Source organism: Pteropus vampyrus, unplaced genomic scaffold (assembly GCF_000151845.1).
Source record: "Pteropus vampyrus isolate Shadow unplaced genomic scaffold, Pvam_2.0 Scaffold39, whole genome shotgun sequence".
NCBI lineage: Eukaryota > Metazoa > Chordata > Mammalia > Chiroptera > Pteropodidae > Pteropus > Pteropus vampyrus.
This window is the reverse complement of record NW_011888820.1, coordinates 832,929-850,461: the sequence shown is the minus strand read 5'-3', so window position 1 is coordinate 850,461 and position 17,533 is coordinate 832,929. Positions and strand designations below refer to the sequence as shown.

Sequence of the window (17,533 nt, the reverse complement as noted above, 5' to 3'; positions counted from 1 at the left end):
GCCTCTTCCTCAACCCTCTTTACATCTAAACACCTTTCCCTAGGAAAAAGACCCTTGCTGCAAGGCAGGGAACAGTCTCTAATGGTGAGGAAGGGGCTAAGTATTCAGTTCCTCTTCCCAAACTTACTAATCAGATCACTTTGTCCACCTCCCAGTAGAATGAGTGCTAGGGAAAGACACCAACAGCATTAGTGAGACCGAGCAAATTCCACACAGAAACATGAATGTCATATCACTCGCCATGTTATTATTAAATATTTACTATGTTCCTTTAATTTTTTTCTACTTTAGCCTTGCTTCAAGCAAAAAGTTTCATGAAAGCAGGGATTTGATTTGCTAATTATATATATTTCCGATATCCATAAAAATAAATACTCAACTATTAAAAACTGTCCATGTACCATTTAAAATAATTTCCCATATATTAGTGGATATATACCACACTTGGGAAGATAATGCTATGAGAAATCGACACAGGTCACACCACAAAATGAGTAAGCTCCATCTCAGGCAAATATATTATTCATTGTTTGCTTAAAGGCAAACATGAGACATAGAAATTAATATTAAGTTTTAAAAATTAGAGATTACATTTTACTGTTTTTTTCAACAGTGTAAATCCTTAGGTATAATAGTAATGCAAGATTCATGAAGCAGGAACTAGAAATTATGTGACATTATAATGGAGTCTCCTGATTCTTCCACTAATTCCAGCATTGTGGGTATAATTCAGAATGATTCCATATTGTTCTAGATTCTAAACCTTAGTGCATTTCCCAACTGCCATTCTATAAGACTTTGAGGCTATATATATATATATATATATATATACACACACACACACACACACACACACACACACACACAATAGATTATATATAATATAATATATATAATATTATAATGTGTATTATATGTATTATATAAAATATAATACATATAATCTTATTTGTGCTTGCCTTTTATGGCATCAGCTTCCTGGAGCGTAGTCTTGGAACTATAGCAAGTGGTGGTTAGAGTGTTCTTGGTTGCTAATAGTGGTCTGTTAGAGCTGTTTTCATGTGATTTAAATATAAATTTGAAAGACAAAGACATCACTTTTCACCCTGAGACCCCAGACTGGAATGTCCTTCTCATTTGGTTCTTCTACACCATACTGACTCATTGCAACTGCTTCTCCAAAACGCTTCCTTCAAAAAGATAAGGAAGGTGAGCTCTGGAAGCCAGCTGTGCCACAGAAATAAGAAGCAGTGTCGGCAGGTGCAAGAAAATGCCCCGTTCTACCACTGACTGTCCTTATCAAGAAGGGCCTACTCAACTGAAAGTTAGATAATTGTTTCTCAGAGGATACTGTCAAAGAAAGAGCAGAAACAGTTACAGAAGCTTGTCCAGCTGAAGCAACTGTGAAAACAGGAAATTACCTTTGAAATTGGAGCCACCGTGCCTCTCTCCAAAATTACCAAAAGTACTTTTAAAAGTCAAAAACCAAGTAGCAGCAGTTCCAAGAGGCGACATGTAGTTGGCACGTTATGTGCCGCACTGTCCTTCCTTGGTGTAAAGGCAGCTGTGTGGGAGGGATGGATTATGCAGTAATCAAGCATAAGAGCCAACTGGGGAAACTTGTTTTAAAATGTAGTCTCCTGGACCCACCCCTAAAAAGTCCAATTCTTGGAGTCTAGAGTGAAAACCAGAAATATACACTTATAATAACTTTCCCTAGAGGTCCAGGGCATTCTGATACAGGGGGTCTAGAGAACATACTTGAATAAACACCACTCTTATTACTATTACTGGAAGCTTCTTTTGCTATAATACATGTGCCTAAACTATTAGTAACTAGTCTGAATTTTAGTCTGTTTCTCCTTTGACTTTGTTTTCCAGCCTATGCCAATCGCGGCTCTATTCTAGGAGGAACCAAAAGAACAGTAAGCCAAGAGACTCGGGTTCTGACCTTGCTTTGTTACTAGCTTGTGCTGTAATATTGGGCTTCCAACTTCATTAGACCTTGGTTTCCTAATCTTTCAATTAAAGGAACTATTTTATACTGAACCCCATAGAACCCTAGGGTTCCTGAATTTCCCCAGATTCAAAGATTTAATGAGAGGTGAAGGATAGACTAAGAAATCAGAGGTTAAGGCCCCCCGCAAATCCCAACTCCTTCAGCAACCGATGCAGCTTGGCTTTGAAATTTTATTTTATATCTTGGAATTCCAATAATCATTTTGTTGGGCAGCGGGGAAACCTCATTGCTGATTTTTTTTTTTTTTTTTAATCCACAGAATTTAAAGAGGTCTTTAAGGAATCCCTTTGCTCTCTAGTGTCTGATTCCCTAGATGGAATCCCTGTCACAAGTCTTTCTTATGAGATTTTCTGCCCCTTCCAATGCCCAATCTATAGAGGCCAGTTTTATTCATCTGGGGAGAAAGGATTCACTTCTGGGAAGCATGTCATATTAAGATCCAGAGGTATGAGTTGGTGACATGGGCATTGTGACAATCAGCATTTACCAGAGGGTCCACTCAAGAGTCATTTAAGCCTAATTATCAGGGAAAGACAATGTGCCCGTTCACCATCTCTCAGTCTCCACCAGAGTTACTAATTCCCCTCCATGTTACCCACTTACAATGATATCTCTGATGACAGACTGTCCAGAGAACATCCAGAACATTTAAAAGGTACAGTTCCACTCCAAAGGCATGATATCATCTGAAGGCAAGATAAGATAATCCCTGAGTTCTTTCTCTCTGTTCAAGGACAGTGTACTATTACCTCAGCAGGCAGGCCCTGGGACTGGGTGGGAACCAAGGGAGAGCTTTCAGGTTGGACAGCGGTGGCTGCCGTGTTCAGTCATGGTAATCAACTAAAGAGGAAGAGTGAGGAACCCGCAACTTGACAGGAGCAGACAAAATTTTTCCTTTGGCCAAAGGGATAGAGGTACTGAAGGGATTAATGACGTTCATTAATTGAAGAGTCTGGAGGTATCCTTTCCATTCTTGTATATAAATAAGAAAGTATAGTTCAAAGAAATACCTACTATCTCTGGTCATACTGGAAGACACAACTCGAACCTGCCCAGGACTGCCACATCAAACACATTCTCTATGAAACATAGCCTGGCAGCCACAAGCACTAACCTAACCCTTGTCTAACTTGTCTCCACAGACACTCTAATCATTTCCTGGCCAGTAGGAAATATATCATGATAGGCAGCTCCTAAGTTGGCTATTCAGATTGTCACCAATAGAAAAAAAAAAAAAAAGCTACCATATATAAAATATGCTGGTATATAATTAATACTTTCTTTATCTATAATTCAATAAACTTTTCCCAAATTTCAGGGAGCCCTATTAGGAAACTAATCTTCGGGGTTAAATAAGTTGCAGAAAGAAATTCTGCTTTCGTGAAACTCAATACAATAAATGAATTCATTTATTCATCTATTCAACAGACATCTATTGGCTTAATGTTCAGGTGCCGGAACTCATGTGAGGAATTGCAGTGAAACCAAATAGAACACAGCCCCACCCTGCACAGGAGTATAAAACACACACACACACACACACACACACACACACACGAGATAAATATCAAACTAGTAAGAATAATGACAAGTGTCATGAAAGATATAAACCAAGAACTGTGGAAATTGAGAATGGCGAGCTCTTATGCCTAAAGGATAGGTAGAATTTTTATAGGTAGACATGGAGGATAGTATTTTGTAGGGAGAAGGAGTCTCACAATAGCCAAGGCTCACAACCTTCTGTGTCACATACATTTAAGGAGGCTTTACTATTTAGAAAAATTGTGAATCTAGTTTGACTAGAGGGCAGGGTTGATGTGGAAGGTTGAAAAAAAAGCATAGGGTAAAGACTGAAGACTATGGGCTTAATTCTGGAAGCAATGAAGAGTGATCCAAGTAGACTATAGCAAGTCCTCAAATAAACGTTGTTTCCTTCAATGTCATTTCACTATAATGTTGAGGAGATGCCATAGGATCTTAACTTTTGTTTAATCAATTAGCCTATGGTAGAATTGGTTTCATTATACATCATTTAGCTTTAAAGTCACAGAACCTTCGACTATTTTAAGTGAGCGCTTATCGTAGTTATCTGATGAGAGCTGAACATTATGAAATTTTACTTCGTGTAAAGTAGGTTGTGGGAAGGAGAGGAATGAGACAGGAGAGCCATTTTAGAGGCCCCTGCAAGAGTCTTTACAGGGAGATCTGGACTAAGAGTCATTAGTGGAAATGGACTGGAGGCAAAGGATAGAGGAGCCATTGTCAAGGCCATATCCACAGGCCTTGGTCATGGATTGGCTGGAGGGAGTGAGTAATCAAAGATGACTCTGAAATCTCCACCAGGCTTCAGAGAAGACTGATCTGATGTATTTAACACAATCAGAAAGAAATATATCTTGGGAAGATAAAATTAATTTTGATTTTGGTTAGTTTCATAGGGAAATAGAATGTGTGAACTGATCAGCTTTATATTCTCTTATCAAACCGAATTACACTGCTCTCAGTAGAACATAGCCTGAAGGGAAACATGAGTAAGAAGAAAAACTAAAGCAGCCAATGAAAGGATAAAAGACTCTTTACAGAAACAGCCTATTCCGTGTGCATTACTCAGATAATAAAGTAGAAATTCACTTAATTTATTTTTCCACTCCATTAATAACTTTATTTTTTCAAATTTATTGAGGAATAATTGACAAATAAAATCATACTATATTTAAAGTGTACAACGTGATGATTTGATAGACACTGTGAAAGAATTTCCATCATTGAGTTAATTAGCACATCCATCACCTCACAGATTTATCTTCTTGGGGCAGCAGAGAGACACTTGAGTTCTACTCAGCAAATTTCAATGATATTATCTAGTATTAGCAACTGTAGTCACCATGTTATACATTAGATCCTCAGACATTATTCATCTTATAACTGAAAGTTTATACCCTTTTACCAGCCTCTCCCTATTTCTCCTACTCCTGAGTCCCTGGCTACTACCATTCTACTCTCTGTTTTTATGAGTTTGACTATTTTTAAGAATTCTTCATATAAGCAGATTCACTTAATTTATTTGGGTAAATAGATTGTTATGTAGTAAATATGAGTCTACTCCTCAGGCACACAATGGGAAGAACTATCACATTGGTTTCTTTCAGAAAAAAATCCCCCATAGAAATCATTAGAGGTGGTTTTAATGCTGAATGAAAACCTAGTTCTACTTATTTTGCTATGCTTTATTTTGTCCAAGATATAAACTTGTCTGCACATGTTAATTTAGCCCTTGTTTGCAAGAATTCAAGTTGGGATTTTTTATCCATCTACAGTATTTCCAGATCAATGCAATTAATCTACTTTTGAGTCTGATGCATGCTTTCTTTATACCAGATATTGGCAGGAATTTCTAATGGTGTTAACTGGGAGAAAATAATTTGTTTTTAATTTAAAAGTTTCACTTTTAGTCTGGGAAAGTCAAACCCAAATTCAAGTTTTTTAACTTTAAAATCCAAAATGGTTGGAAACAGAACTCTTACTCATGATTTTCACATTTTTTTTCCAGACTAGTAGTAAAACGATCTCTTTTTACTTCCTTTCCTCTATCCTCAGTTCACCAAATTTAAAGAAATTCATCTAAAGATATTTCAAAGATTCAAATAAACAGAGGTTCAAAATTCCAGTTCAGTCTACCCTTCAGGCAATAGATTAAATCTCAGGAAAGTCCTGGGTCTCAGCATTAAGAGAGTGGTTTTGCAAGTACAGAGCAAAGTCAGATAGAGAAGCGCTTAAACAGGGGTCGGAGCATTGAAACCAAGGCCCCTGGCTAACCAGCTGAACCCAGCTGGCCCCTGGACTCCGGAGCATCTAGAAGGCTGAGATAATCCCAAGAAATAATAAGAGCAATAATAAAAGTGAAAAAATACTACTGTAGCACAGCTACTTATGCCAGGTACTGCTCTCCATATTCATATATTTTTTTATAACCTGGAAAGGGTGTGTTTTTATTCTCATTTTGCAGATAAAGATATCAAAGGCTTAAGGCAAGCTGCAAAGTGGCAGACTTCTGATTGAGACCAAGTTCTGTCTGACTCCAAGGTTTGTGCTCTGGCACAAGGTTTGCTGCTCTGCCTCTCCAGCAGATTTTTCTCACACTTGAGCAGGAGGCCAGATAAGTATCCTGGCTTTAGGCTGAGCTGTTCAGATACTGAGAGCCAACAAACTAAACTCTTGGGCATAAAACTGAGACTCTTTCCAAATTCTCCTGGCAAATGGCTGTTATTTTAAAAGTTCTTACTTACTTTTCCATTCTACTGGAGGTTATTTTCTAATTTCTCCTAATTACAATAAAATAGATATTTTCCTTCTGTTATATAAAAACAAGATACTAAGGGGTATTATTGCCCTTCTACTCATCCTCATGATATTTTTGCTTCCTCACTCTCTAAATGAGAACATTAGAATGCTATTACTTTCCTTATCTCTCATCTTCCCTCAATTCCTATTTGCTGAGATATTTTGGTACTTTTAGTTCTAAACTAGTTCTTTTAGTTCTTTTGCCATATGTCTTCAAATCCTTCAATTTTTGAGACTTCTTATTTGACACTTACATTACAAATTCCCAATCTTTCTGCCAGTATTTATTTAGATTTAAAGATGTGCGCTCATCACTCTTATATCTTCCCTTCAGCTTCCCTTATTAAAAAAATTTTTTTTTCATTTACAGTTGACATTCAGTATTAGTTTCAGTTTCTTGAGCTTCCCTTAGCTAGAAATCTTTCTTACTATTTTCCTCAGCAGGGATACATGTGAGAGATACAATATAAATCATCACATATTTCTCAATAGGTTTCTTTTTACTCTGGGAGGTGAATGGCATCTCGACTGAGAGTAGGCTTTTTAGATTGCATCCCTTTCCTTCAATGCCCTGTAGATATTATTCCACTGTCTTCTGGCTTCCATTGTTGCAGTTGAGTAATGGTCTGATACTAGTCTGATACTTTGTCTTTTGTCAGGAAGCATTGAAGATTTCTCTTTATCCTTGCAATTTAGAAAAGTTGCCAGGGTATGTCTAGGAGTAGATATATTATTTGTTTTTCTAATCTTGCTTGGAACTCAGTAAGCCTTTCAAGGTGACGATTTCAATCTTCATTTAAACCAGAACTTTTGTTCTATGTTTTGAGGTATTTCTTTCACTTGATTATCACATCATTAATTGGATTCTCAATTCCATCTTTCCTCTTTTCCCATTTTTTTATTGTATTATTTAGCTTCAAAACAATGCTTTTAGGCCCAGAAAGTGTGTGTGTGTGTGTGTGCGCGCGCGCGCTATAATAGAATCTCCTTGAGTAAGTGCTTATTTTTTATTATTAAATTTGTCTTCTGTCTCCTCTGGTAATTACTACAGTAGAAATTAACCCAATTCTCAGTATTCTGCTTGTTCTTTATTCTTTTTCTGGCTGTTGGGTTGCCTAAGACTATTTCCTTGTCTATTCTTGTCTCCATCTGCTCTTGAGGTTTGGTCAATGGAGGTGTGTTAAGCAAAGTGATGCTGCAGACACAGTGGTCTCTGCAGTGGCGGGCCTGTGATGGACAAGCAGGCAAGAGCTTCCTACTCTCATTCTTCTCACTGGTAAAGGCTGGTGTTGCTCAGGGAAAGAGAGAGGATGTGTCCCCATTCAACTGGGGGGCCCCAGGTGTTCAGCTGTTTTTCCTGGACCACATGGAAGCAGATTGGCAGTCTGTTCTCTCAGGTGTCTATAGATTTCCTCAAGGCAAACTCTCAAGATCCAATACTCATCTCAAGATTTTTCCCCCCTGTTTCTCAGAATTTTATCTTATTTTCAACAAGGGTGCCAAGACTATTTAATAGGAAAAGAATAATCTTTTCAACAAAAAGTCCTGGACAACTGGATAGCCACATATGAAAGAATGGCATTGAATGCTTGCTTACCTTATACAATATATAAAAATTAACTCAAAATGGATCAAAGACCTGAATGTAAGAGCCAAAACTACAAAGCTCTAAGAAGAAAACATAGGGGTAAGTCTGTAGCACCTTGGATTTGACAATGGACTGTTGGATATAACACCAAAAGTACATGAAACAGATTTTAAAGAAATACGTAAATTGGATTTTACCAAAATTAAAAACTTTTGTGCCTCTAGGGACACTATCAAGAAAGTGAAACTATAGCACACAGAGTGAGAGAAAATTTTCAAATCATATATTTGATAAGGGACTTGAATCTGGAAAATATAAAGTTCTTACAACTCAATAATAAAAAGACAAATAATTTAAAAAATGAATAAGTGAACTGAATAGACATTTCTCCAAAGAAGATATACAAATGACTAGTAAACATGAAAGATACTAGATATCTTTAGTCATCAGGGAAATGCAAATCAAAACTGTAGTGAGATCCCACTTTACACCCACTAGGAAGGCTAGAATCAAAGTCAGGTAATAACAAGTGCTGACAAGGATGTGAAGAACTTCGAATCCTTATACACTAATGGTGGGAATATGAAATGGAACAGCCACTTTGGAAAACAGTCTGGTTTCCATTTGACCCAGCGTTCCACTACTAAATAACACCTAAGTGGAAATAACTCATATGTCCATCAACTGATGAATGGATAAACAAAATGTGATATATCCATACAATGGAATATTATTTGACCATAAAAAGGAATAAAGTACTAATACTTGCTAAAACATGGATGACCTTGAAAATATTATGCTAAGTGAAAGAGTCCAGTTACAAAAGACCACATTATATGATTCCAGGATTTATATGAAATGTCCAGGATTGGCAAATATGTAGAGACAGAAAGTAAATTAGCAGTGTGTGGTAGTGGGGGAAAGGGCAAGGGAACATGAGGGACAAAAACAAACAGCTAAAGAGTTTCTTTCTAAGGTGGTGAAAATGTTATAAAATTCAGTATGGTTATGGTTGCATTTATCTCTGAATATAGTGAAACCATTGAATTGCACACTTGAAATGAGTGGATTGTTGATATGTTTGTTATCTTTCACTAAAGCTGTTATAAAAATATGCTATTAAAAAATAATATTGCTAATAATATTTCATAAAAGATTAAAATAATACCAAGGCTATCTAACCAATAAAAGGCAAGCAATGCTCCGAAGTCTTATAAAGTGGACAAAATTATAATATACATATTGCTATATAAAATGCCACAATTTATTTTAAACTATAAATATAAAATATAAAACTCTATTAAAACTTAAATTTGACTCAAATATAAGGTTACAGGTTTAGCAAATAAAAGCACAGGATGCCCAGTTAAATTTTATTTATTTCTGTCTATGCACATATATACATTTAGATAAATATAAAATATTCCATGGGACATACTGTACTTTAAAAGTATTTGTTATTTATCTGAAATAAAATATAACCATCTATCTGAAATAAAATATAACCATCTGAATTACATACCACTTCCTTAAATTTTATTTCCTTGATCACTTGATTCTCCTAATGATTTCTTATTTTGCAGAATTTGCTTATTAAGTTCCTTGTGGTTACAGTCTCTATTTCATTTTTATTGTAACATATCATCTACAGTGGTCACATTCAACTTATTTCATTCTTTTGTCCATTTAACATTCATCAATGAAAAAACATGGTCAATATTAGCATTAAAAGCCAGTATATTAAACATATACTGGCATAAAGCTAAAATTTTCATAATTGCTTTCCAAATTTCATTTGTTAAAAGCACGTACCATCTTTCATGGCATAACTCATTTTTCTATTGTTGAAAATTATGTCTTGATCAATAGCTTTTAAAAATCTTGTCCATTGATATAAAAGAGTACTGTTGTCCCTTTGTATTTCCTTCTTCATTGATACACGTGATTCCACTATTTCTTATGCCAGAACATTTAATAAAATCCAGCAAAAGAGAATAAAATTCTTCAGAGGTTAATATCGATTTTAAAATATTTATAACAAGTGCCATAATAATTATTACTTCAAGTTGGAATTTCTTTCCTGTTCCAAAGTACTGTTGCCCCTTTTAAGAACAGCCTTGATAATGAAAGGAATAAATTCCTTACCAATTCTTTCTTTAATGCATTCAACAAGTTCCTTTAAACAGTGAAGTACTTCAAAAACATTGTTTGCTGTCAATTTGTATAATCCTTTGCTAAAGTGATTGAAGACTATGAACAAGAAAAAGATCACCTCACTTAACGGATTATTGAAACTCAACAAGAATTTGGGGGTCCTTTTCTTTATAATCGAAGTATGTTTCAAACTTTAAGTGATAAAGCAAGGATTCCTTCAAATGTATTTGTTAAAGAGAGCTAGTAGATTTTTTGAGACAATTGAATAATGCCAACAAAATCACAAAAAAATTTAATAGCTCAGTACAAACAGTATAACACTGTACAACTCAGTACAGTATAACTCAGCACAAACAGTATAAGTGCTGAAGTCAGAGAGCAATTTCATAACAATGTCACAATGGTATCAACAGAAAGAACATTATATTTTATTTGGGCAGCATTCTGCAGGATATGGGCAGGACAGCCAACACTTGCTATGGAATCATCCATATTTTGCTTTAATTTTGAATAAACTTTTTCTGCACCTTTACGTAAACATCTACATGGTCTATATCAAAAGCAATACAATTTATCTCATTTAACTACTAGCTCAAAAAGAGAGTTCTTGCTAAAATTTGCTAACGTTTTCAAAGTCTCATCTGAAAGGAATTTTACTCACAATAGCCTTGTAAGCAAACCTTTCTCACAAGAAAAATATTGCACAAGCAAAAGGAAAAAATTTTTTTTCAGACTGAATATCTGTATCTGTGGCTGTGATGCAAAAAGGCTGTGCCGCAGTTAGATCTTTGATAACCTGTAGTAGTAAATGCAGCCATTACATGTTTCATTATTGCTGTAGATTTTGTCCTGATATTTGAATATCTGCTTGCAGTTTGGGAGTTGGAAAATACTTCTGGTAGCAGTAAATTTAAATAGTTATTCGAGCTGAAAGACTGATGAAGATCCATACTGTGGAAGTCTACTGCAACTTCTACTGTGATTATTTTAATCTTAATTTGAATATCTCTTACTCAAAACAATTTGTTATTGTAGCATTTTCTTTGGTACTAATTGAGGAAATCATACATCTCTAATGCTCTGCTGTTCGTATATGCTAATTTATATCTAATAATTTTTATATTGAAGAAGCAATTACATATTATACGAAGAGTGTCAGAAAGACTTTTTTCTCATTTAATAAGTGTCCATTGTTCATAAATTCATCACAAAATCTACTCTGAGTTTTGGTATTTGGGGTTTCAAATACACACACACACACAAATGATTGATGTGCTATGATCGATCACAGCAAAATTTGAGAAGATTGAATTTGATATCCTTATGGCCATGTCAGTACCACCAGTCGTTCACAAATCTGAACTCATAACAAACTGTAAACAGGGGTTGAAGGGTTGCAAGGTTGCCAACTAACAATAAATTGAACTCAATGTCTGATGCAAAAAAGGTAAACTTTCTGTTTACCTGCAAGGGAGATCAATACTTGTAAGGCAGTTTCTATAAGCAAAACTATAGTTGATGTTATATAGGTTTTGAGAAGCTCGTTATTCAGGGTCTGGTGGATCTTCAGAAGCAGGAGTATATAAAGATTGAGAGACTTTCAGATGTGTTAGTGCAGTCACTGGAAGAAAACTGCTGTTCACCAGCTGACAGTGACCTCCAAGAGCATGGCTACTGGAGTTAGGCACTTGCTGATTGGCTGTTGATAAGAAGCATGGGCTGTCACAGATTGTTGTCTTTCAGGACTAAAGTTCATCACTGATTGGTTTTCTGAAACTCAGGGCTGTTATTGATTTGCTCACTTTTAGAAGCTTGGAGAGAGTCTGTTTACTGGCTGGTTTCCAGAAGCAGGGCCACAGAAATGAGGCCATTGCTGTTGGCTGATTTTCAGAGCACGCATGTTGATACAAAGTCATCTTGAATTAACAAGTGCTTACTTGTTCACAACTTGGGAATTTGGCCAAAAAATATTCTTTTCCTTTCTTGAGTATGAATAAAAAAACTTTTAATTCTCAGTTCCCTCTTTTGGTCTCCTCTCAGCCAAATCTGCAGGAGAGACAATAAGAGATTACCCAGATGTTTGTGGAGGTATGGTTCTCAGCTGGTGTTTTCATTTTAGTGATATAAGCACCAAACACTGGCAGAAAAACGGCTCTGATGGGTTTTTGTAATTTCTTTTAAAAAGCTGAATATAGGGCATTTAAAATGTTCTGACAAAGTAAAAACAGGAAACAATATAACATAATTAAATACAGGATGCGTCCTGTATAGACAGAATGCCTGGCAACCCTACCTAAATATAATATTCTAGCTATAACATGCATTAAGTATTTTAGGTAATAGTAAAAAGATTTTCTTTCTAAAAATTTAAAGTTTTTTTAAAAGATCATTTGAATAACCTGGGTTTTTAAAAAAATATCAAATTAAATTGAACTCATGCCTTTTTTTCTCTCTTTCATTTCATCTCCCCAAATCATATGGAGATATTTAAGATCTATTCTGTTAAAAGAGGTGCTTAGTTTTTCTTTCAGTAGTAATTTCTCACTAAAAAGTTCTTTAAATAGTCTGAGTCTGCATTAACTTTTCTGCTTTTGCTTTCCTTTTTGCTTTATTCAAAGCTATGATTCTACCTTCTCTCTATGAGATCAATAAATATCACCAGGAAAGTCATTTGAGACTAGTGTTGCCTTTTTAAAACAGCAAATAGAAAACTTCCTATTTCTTTACAAGTTTCTTAAAATGATTTATGCAGATCAGAAAGAACAAGCATTTTTAAAGAACAAGCATTTTTAAAAATAGTGATCAAGTCATAATAACAATAGTGATATAAATGCTTCATTTTATGCTATATGTAAATTCGCTACCATCAAAGTTGTTGTTTAAAGGAAACCTTTTATAAGTAACTCTATAAAACCCTAACTGTAGTTTCAGGAGCCTGCAAGCTCATTCAACAGCTGCAGTGGAGCAGAGGGAGACCATAGTTATTAATTAGGGCATCCTGTGCAGAGCAGCTGGGCAGGTCAGCCCCTCTCCTTTTTCTTATTACACAAAGCAGTGGCAGCAGCTCTTCTGCCATCCACAACAGACCCTGGGGATGAATGGCATAGCAGGGCCCTACATAGCTGTTGACTTGTGAGAGGGATAGGAGACCTCTCATGCAGAAGACACTTACTGAAATATCTTCTCTTGGCCACATGTCCTGCCCCACCTCACAATCTCTGGAGGCAAGTTATAGTAAATGGAAGCCAGATCCACAGACATGTATACACAGAGCCATAGATATAAAGATAAGCATACAGCTAAGAATCACTGTTTGAGGAATATTGTGAAAGAGGCACCAACCTCAACAACAACAAAAACAACAACAAAAACAACACTCGAAGAAAATGAATAGAAAAAACTCCAAAATAGTTATAATTAATATTCATGTATGATAAAAGAGCAATATAGATATATATTTACATATAACAATATAGGTGATTGTAAAAAAAATCTTAGCAATTTAAATTATGAGCATAGAAAAGTTTTTTGAAAAGCTCAGTAAATAAGCCTAATAGAAGAATGGACAAAATCAAATATTAAATATTAAATAAGAAGATCTAATTGAAGAATTTGCTTATAACCTAGCACAGTCCAGAAGTTCTGATGTCCATCTCAGAGGAGGAATAGTGAGAGGGACAAGAGGGAGCAGTGGGAGAAGGAGGGAAGCTCTAAAAAATAAAGTTTTTAAAAAGATTTAAGTAAAGAATTGATTAAAATAAAATAAAAATGAAATAGTTCTTTAGAAGATATTAATAAATATTAACACATTTTATATATTTACTCATAGATTTCATTGCATTGTAACACAACATATTTTTCTTCTCACTTAAATAGACAAGTGAGTCAAATGACCAGATTTGTATGGGAGTAACACACTATTAACTAACAATAAAGTATTTTGGATAGATATGAGTTATTGTGTCAAATTGTGCCTCTATGACTTGTTGGTAGACATTGAAATCTAAATATATGTAGGGAATGCTTTATCTGCATGGGAAAATATACAGATTAGATGAAATGATAATTATGTGTTTTGTGAGAACAGATTCAAGAGCCTTGAGTGCTTACAAATGAAAAAGTTATTTCTAATGCTTTTCCCTTTTTTGTTGATTATCTTCATCTTGTATTTCTATTTGATGAGTTTTATATATTCTTCTTCCTAATGTTTTTTCTCTTTTTTCAGGATTTCTTGCTGACATTCATTATTAAAGCAGTTCATTTCACTCTTAGTCTTCTACTAGGCCCCCCCTCTGATGTCTTATTCTCATTTGTTCTATAGTTTCTCACTATTCTTACCAACTGTTCAGTAATTTTTTGATACATTAAAACTTTCAGATCTCTGATTAGGTAAAACCTTTAGAAAAATATAGTTTTTATAAACATTTTAATGTGTTGAATTTAGTTTAGTTCAATATAGGTGATGAGTTTAACATTATTTGTTTTAGAAACTCAAAGCTTAATTTATAAAGATTAAGAAAATTAATAAATTACCAGAAATGTAATTTTTGCACATATTATAACACACCACCTCTCAATAATGGCATTTATAAGTTGACAGGCATAGTTTTCATATTATTGATGATACATTCACATTTATTGGATAAAGTGGTTAGATAAAATGAGGCCCAGTTGTTCTTTGGGGGAAAATAAAGTTTTGTTTGCTTTGTTTTTGCTTTCTAGCAAGCAAGCAAATGAGGGAGAGCTAGGAAAAAATTTAAAAAGAATTCAACTTTGAAACAGCTAATAAAGAAAAAAGGAAAAATATAGAAATAAGGTATGGGACTTAACTACATATATGAAGATTACATATTATGAGAGTATTAAACATAATTCAATGACATTAACTTTTAAAATCCAGTATTTCTTTATACAAAACAGTAAAAATGGTACAAAAAATAGAAAAATCTGAATACCAGTATCTGTAGGAAAATTTAAAAAATAGCCAAACATTTTTCCACAAAAGTGTCACCAAGCCACATTATTCTGTGGGCAAATTACCCCAAACATTCAAGGAACAGATAATTCAAGCTATGTTGGCAAGTATATGGAGTAAGAGGTATTCTCTTATCCTTTTGGTAAGAGTTCAAACTAATTCAGGCTTTGTTTTTTGTTTTGTCTAGGGATTTTGGGCTGAATCTATTAACATGGTTGAGTGATGAGCAATGGGGTGTGAAGGAAACAAAGGAGTGGACTGACTCACAGGTTTCTAGCCTAAGCAACAAGGAGGATGATGATGCCAGTGGCAGAAATGGGAGAGCCAATGGGATAAATATATCGATATTTCTAGAACCTAGTGTGCAAGCTTTAATGGCTATTTGGTAAATAATGAATAAAATGGTGCATTTAATTGCCATCATTCTATTTAGCAAAAGGCAGCTATCTTAATGTTCACTGATTTTCCAAGTTCACATTTTAAAACATGTTTATTTTTCTTCCATGTTTTTTCATAAGCTTGAATGATATCTTCAGCTCCTTCTAGAAAAAAAAAATTTGTTTTCACTGTCATAGCATAAAGTAAATATACTATTAGTGGGTTGAAGAACTGTGTTTGGATGACTTTAAGGGAATTTCAGTTATGCAGTAGTCCCCCCCTTTACCATGGTTTTGCTTTCTAAGGTTTCACTTACCCATGATCAACCATGGCTTGCAAATATCAAATAAACACTTTATTAGTTTTACCTTTTTTATTTTTTAAATTTTTATTTATTTATTTATTTTATGCCTACAGCACCTGGTATTCCTAGGTGGTCTCTCATCCAAGTACTAATCAGGCCCGACCCTGCTTAGCTTCCGGGATCGAGCGTGTTCAGGGTAGCATGGCCGTATACTCACTTTGTAAGTTTTAAATTGTGCACCGATCTGAGCAGCACAGTAAAATCTCTTACATTCTCACTCTGTCCCACCCTGGATGTGAATCATTCCTTCGTCCAGTGTCTCCCAGCTGCATATGCTCCCTACCCATTAGTCAGTTACCATCTTGGTTACCAGCTCCATTGCCTCAGTATCTCAGTGCTTGTGTTCAAGTAACCCTTATTTTACTTAATAATGGCCCCAAAGCACAAGAGTAGTGATGCTGGCAATTCAGTTATGACAAGGAGAAGCTGTAAAGGGCTTCCTTTAAAAAGATGAAAGTTTTCAATTTAATGAAGAAAGAAAAAAATTGAGTACTGAGTTGCTAAGATCTACATATGGTAAGAACAAATCTTCTATCCTTGAAATTATGAAGCAAAAAGAAATTTCTGCTATTTTTGACCTGACAATACAACAGGACAATATTAGCCAAACACTATGTCACAATGTCTACTACATCATTCACCTCATTTCCTCTCATCATGTAGGCATTATATCATCTCACATCATTGAAAGAAGGTCAAGTACAGTGCAGTAAGACATTTTAAAAGAGACAGAGAGAGACCACACTCACATAACTTTTATTATATTATTTAATTGCTCTATTTTATTATTAGTTATTGTTGTTAATCTCTTACTATGTTTAATTTATAAATTTAACTTTATCAAGGATATGTATGTATAGGAAAAAACACAACATTTTTAGGGTTCAGTACTATCTGTGGTTTCAGGCATCCACTGGGGGTCTTAAAATGTACGCCCCATGGATAAGAGGGGACTATTGTAGTGAAATCCAGCAGACAGGAAAATTTCACATGCCACATGCTACCAAGAATTCACAGTCTTGGTACAATAACCACAGAATCTGCCTATATGTATCACAAGAAAAAGATCTCCCTTTTCTTGGTGTCTCTATTTTAGATCAGATATTTGCTTCCACTTCAAATTTTAAAATGTCATCTCACCAAATGCGTTTCAGTTTTCCAAAATACCCAAGCTATTTTTTTTTCTCTAGAACAATTTTTGTCAAACAATCCGCCATGGCTTATTATTAACTGGAGACAGAAGAACTATAGTGGGACTTGTTAAAAATTGCACATTCCTAAATCCTAACTGAAACTTAGTTCATCAGCAACTTGCGGGGGATAGAAGCTCAGAATCGGCACTTTAAATATGTCTCCTAAATGATTCTTAAGCCTATGCACTAAAAATTGAGGACTGCTGCTATAGGAATATGAAAATATATACATTTGTAGAATAAAAACTCAAAACATAGCTCAATTTAATTTCCTTTTTTTGTTTGTTTGTTTGTTTTAAAATATAAATTTATGGCTCTTGAAACTAGCAGTTCTCAAAGTATGGCCCAGGGGACCCCAGGGATCCCTAAAACATTTTCATGGAGTCCACAGATCAAAACTACTTTTTTTTTATATATAATTCTAAGATGTCATTTGACTTTTTTATACTCGTTTCCTCATGGATATGCAGTGGAGTTTTCGAGTCTAAATAATGAGCAGTATCACAACAAACTACATGCA

General features: G+C 34.9%; 1 pseudogene; it reads right to left on the bottom strand.

The window, feature by feature from the left end:
* Positions 1 to 15,864: 15,864 nt before the first annotated feature.
* Positions 15,865 to 15,973, bottom strand: LOC111738508 (annotated as a pseudogene).
* Positions 15,974 to 17,533: the final 1,560 nt, after the last annotated feature.